Source organism: Microtus ochrogaster, unplaced genomic scaffold (genome assembly GCF_000317375.1).
Source record: "Microtus ochrogaster isolate Prairie Vole_2 unplaced genomic scaffold, MicOch1.0 UNK16, whole genome shotgun sequence".
Lineage (NCBI taxonomy): Eukaryota > Metazoa > Chordata > Mammalia > Rodentia > Cricetidae > Microtus > Microtus ochrogaster.
In genome coordinates, this window is record NW_004949114.1 from 1,493,672 (window position 1) to 1,499,010 (window position 5,339).

Below are 5,339 nucleotides of genomic sequence, written 5' to 3' on the forward strand. Positions count from 1 at the left end.
TTTCCACCAAGTGCCTAAAATATTTTTGAGTGGATCTTTATCAGCAGCCAGTATTTTTGTTAAGACAGTGGGGGTGGGGAGATTTCAACAAATTTTAACATTTCTGCTTTGCCGTTTGTGGAATTAAATTATTTATTATAGTTATTTTGTGTGGCCATCTGTGTGATTTGACTGGTTATACTACATTGTTGCAGACAGCTCTTGTCTCCATATATCAGCTTCAGGGTGACCCAGCCTGAGGGACACTGGCCATGGACTGCATGGGCTCCTCCGGTTCATCATTCACCACTGCCTGTGATGTGCATTCTGGCACAAGGTAGTTGAGTGCCCAGCAAGACCGGGCCAACACCAGTTAGCAAAGCACCCCAGCATGGCCCTGAGTGGGGCTGGGCATCCAAGTGGGTAAAGGTTGGTCTCAGTACCTGGCCCAGTGACTACAGCCTGAAGCTTCGCTTCATTTCTGTCCATCTCCACTGTCCTTGCTGCCTGGAGCTCCATCACTCACCTGGAAACTGATCAGTGCTCTCTGCTGTTCCTTGAGGGATCTTAAAGTTCCTCCCACCCATCTGTCCCCATGACAACAGAAACAGTGTCAGCATCACATGGACACTTGTTAGCAGTTTATGACAGACCCAGTCAGACCCACCTGAATTGTCATGAGCACCAAGCATTGTTTTAAGTGATTACTCACCTCTTAATACATCCCATTATTTATTGGAGAGGGCACATGGGCTACAGTGTACATGTGGAAGTTTGACATGAAGGAATCAGTTCTCTGCTTCCACCATGTGCATCTTGGGGATTGAACTCAGACTGGCAGGGTTGGCAGCAAGCACCTCAACCCGCTGAGCCATCTTGTTGGCCCAAGCACCAGGCATTTTTTTTTTATTTGTTGTGTGTTACTAAGTATAGAACTCAGAACTTTACAGATATGTTTTATCACCGAGCTATGTCCCCAGCCCCTCACTTATTTAAGGCAGGGGCTTTACTGCTGAGGAATCTACAGTAAGTAGGCTTCGTGGACCTTCCTGTTCAGCTGTCGCTGGGGCTCCAACTGCACATTGGGGCCATTGTGTATGAATTGCTCGTAGGGCGGGCATGCTTCCCATTGCTCCAGACACAATGGCTGGGTTCAGATCCTAGGAAGTGAGTCCCAGAGTGATTGGTTGGTCAGTAGTTCTGTTTAGCTGCTTTATCAATCTGAAGTTAAGAGTGGGCAATTGGGTGAGTATAGGTGGGCATACCTACCATGGCACCACCCTCAGCAAGACAGAGCACTTTCAGAAGCCTGTTCCCTCTACCATAGATCTGGGGAAAGCACTTTTATTCACTGAGCCATCTCACCAGCTGCCTTCTTTTGGAGGGAAGATGCTAAATTGGAAGACACCTCCCCGGGGTGGAGGTAGGAAAATGAGGACGAGAGCCCTCTTCCTTCTCCTACCATGCTCCCCCCACCTTTCCTTCTGAAAAATGGAAAGAAAGCCCTGAGTCAACCACAAGAACAAATGGGCTTATTTGGTTTGTTTTTGTTTTCTGAGATGGGTTTCTCTGTGTAAAGCAGACTGTCCTGGAACTCTGCAGACCAGGCCGACCTTGAACTCAGATCTACTACCTGTGCCCCTGTCTTCAAGTGCTTGGATTAAAGACCTTCACTAACAAATGGGCTTCTTAACATGTCAGAGCCAATGAGATGACTCAGCCGGGAAAAGCACTACTCAAACAAGCCCAGTGGCCTGAGTTTGGTCCCCAGAAAACCCATATAAAGGTAAATGAGAACCCAGCTTCACAGGTAGTTTTCTGACCTCCACGTATGCAGTGTACCATGTGCCTACACACGTGGATGACACACAGAATAAATAAAAAGTAAAAAGCTGGCAAGATGTCTCGGGTAAAGAAACCTGTCACCAAAACTGACAACCTGACTTCAATTCCTGGGACACACATGGTGGGGAAAGACTGACTCCAAAAGTTATCCTGTGACCTACCTCCTCCCACACTGACACGGGCATGTTCCCCCAACACACAAATAAGTGCAATTTAATGTTTTAAAAAGGGAAAGAAAAAATGTCAGAGCCAGTAGCGTTGTAAAATGCCTGTAATCCTGGCACTTGGACATGGAGGCTGGAGGATCAGGAGTTCAAGACCAGCTTCCTAGGACCTTGTCTTAAAGAAAAAATAAAATTGAATCCAGGTCTGGATCAGAAAAGTAGATGGTGATTAATGACAGCCAAAAGCTGTCAGTGCTAGGGAAGAGGGGCTTGGGAGAAAAACTAAGTGACCCCTAGTGTCTAAAGCTGGAACAGCATGAGCAACAACAACAAAAATAAGTTACTGGAGCACAAGGCTGGGCGGTGGCGCGCCTTTAATCCCAGCACTCCAGCACTCGGGAGGCAGAGGCAGGCAGATCTCTGTGAGTTCAAGGCCAGCCTGGTCTCCAAGAGCGGTTCCAGGGCAGGCTCCAAAAGCTACAGAGAACCCTGTCTCGAAAAAAACAAAAAAAGAGAGAGAGAGAGAAACCCAAAACTAAAAAAAGTAAACATTAGGGAAACAATCACTGCAGTAATGATTACAGCAAGAGCCTTATAAAACCCCTAAAATGTGAGCAGGAGGGATTGTTTGCACAGTCTCAGTATCTCCATTAGGATATGTATTAACCACAAAGGGAAGATAGTAACTTCTGAATGGAGAACCTAGGCAGCACACTTCAGCAATGCATTCACAGTGAAATGCATGCTGACTCCATGTCCCCAGGTATCAGTTGCTGACATCACATCTATGGTATTTTGCCCAAAACGTCAAACAATCCAGTCAAACACTTGGCATTCTACAGTAGGGCCTTTGGGCTCTTCTAGCTGCGGGGAGGCTGCTCTAAGGACTATGGGAACTCAAGGAGACTTGAGAACTCAATGCAGCATGGATTTTGGAGTAACCTGCTGTACTGGCTGGTTTTGTGTGTCAACATGACTCAAGCTATAGAGTCATCAGAGAGGATGGAGTCTCAGTGAAGGAAATGCCTCAGTGAAATCCATCTGTAAGGCATTTTTTCTTTTAGTGATCAATATAGGAGGGCCCTGCCCACGGTGGGTGGTGCCATCCCTGGGCTGGGTTCTATAAGAAGATGGGCTGAGCAAGCCATGGGAAGCAAGCCAGTAAGTAGCTCCCCTCCGTGGCCTCTGCATCAGCTCCTGCCTTCAGGATCCTGCCCTGTTTGAGTTCCTGTCCTGACTTCCTTCAGTGATGAACAACAGTGTTGAAGTACAAGCCAAATAAATCCTTTCCTCCCCAACTTGCCTTGGTCATGGTGTTTCATTGCAGCAGTAGAAACCTTAACTAAGATACCAGCACCAGGCTGGAATGATGGCTCAGCAGTTAAGACCACTGGCTGCTCTTTCAGAGGTCCTGAGTTCAATTTCCAGCACGCACATGGTGCCTCACAACCATCCGTAATGAGATCTGGTGATCTCTTCTAGCCTGCATGCATACACACAGGCAGTACACTGTATACATAATCAATAATTAAATCGTTGTTTTTTTTGTTTGTTTTGTTTTTCGAGACATGGTTTCTCTGTGACTTTGGAGCCTGTTCTGGAACTAGCTCTGTAGACCAGGCTGGTCTCGAACTCACAGAGATCCGCCTGCCTCTGCCTCCTGAGTGCTGGGATTAAAGGCGTGCGCCACCATCGCCCGGCTAATTAAATCTTAAAAGAAAAAAAAAGACCCCCTGCACCAAGGAAAGGTGTGAAACTGCTGCATGGGGCATGGTGGTGCAGGCTTGTCATCCCAGGTTCTCAGAAGGCTGAAACAGGAGGATTCTAAAATATGAGTACGAGACTAGCCTGAGCAACTTAGTGAGACCTTTCTTCAAGAAAAACAAAAGGAAGAGTACAGTTCCAAGGCAGAGCACTTGGGTTCAATCCCCAAAAGAAAAAAAAAAGCAGCCAGCTTTTTTCTAGAAAGTGCCTGTAGCACAGCTTGGGGACCTGAGTTCAGATCTCTAGCACCTGTTATGCCTGTGTCACGGACCCCCAAACAAGACCACCACAGAGCCACTATCTGATGCAAGCACACTGGGGTTTATTGATTACAGGTAGCTAACTTGGACTGTAATCCCTCACTCTGACACAGCGGGTGGGGGAGAACGACACCAAGGCTTCAGGGTAAGGGGATTTTAAAGGGAAAACCGCAAGCCAGAGTGGCACAGGCCAGGGTGGCACAAGCCTTGGCATTTCAGGAGTGGGTAAAAGTATACAACTTTTGAATTTGTACGTTGGGGTATAGGGGAATTTTAAAACAGTGACTGTCTGCAGACAAGAAATTTAAAGCACCTGTTAATCAGATACCTACAGGGACACGTGACGCAAACAGATGTTGTTTGGATACCCTAGTGGGTCACTTTGACCAGGACTGGCACAGTTTCTTGGAAATGTTTATAACTTTGCTGGGCTGCATTCAGCCCCCTAGTTAGGTCCTGTCTAAAATGGAATTCTTTCTCAAAATGGAGTTTGTTCTGCTCCTTCACACCTGCATAAAAGCTACGGTAGCAATTCATCCTCCTCCCGTTAGCCCAGCACTGAGGGTGCTGATGCAGAGTAAGAGACAGGAGGATCTCGGAGCTCTCTGACTAATCAGTCCAGGCAAATCTGTGAGCTCAAGATTTAGTGATAGACTGTGTCTCAAAAAGTAAGATGGAAGCCGGGCGGTGGTGGCGCAAGCCTTTAATCCTAGCACTTGGAAGGCAGAGGCAGGCGGATCTCTGTGAGTTCGAGACCAGCCTGGTCTACAAGAGCTAGTTTCAGGACAGGCTCCAGAAACCACAGAGAAACTCTGTCTCAAAAAAAAAAAAAATAAGATGGAGAGAGATGGAGAGGAGTTAGAGAGATGGCTCAGGCTGAGAGTGATGGCTGCCCTTCCGGAGGACTCCAGTTTGGTTCCTAGCACCCACAAAGGGCAGCTCACAACTTCCTGTGACTCCAGTCTAGATCTGACACACTCTTCTGGGCTCTGAGACCATCTGCACTCACATGCCCAAACCCACATGTAGATGCAGACATACGCATAATTACAATTTTAAACAATAAAAATCTGGTTTTAAAAAGGTGGCTATTGCTAGGCAATGGTGGCACAGGCCTTTAATCCCAGCACTAGGGAGGCAGAGGCAGGCGGATCTCTGTGAGTTCGAGACCAGCCTGGTCTACAAGAGCTAGTGCCAGGACAGACATGAATGATAGACTGTGATTGGACATGCAAGCCAAATAAATCCTTTCCTCCCCAATTTGCCTTGGTCATGGTGTTTCATTGCAGCAGTAGAAACCTTAACTAAGATACCAGCACCAGGCTGG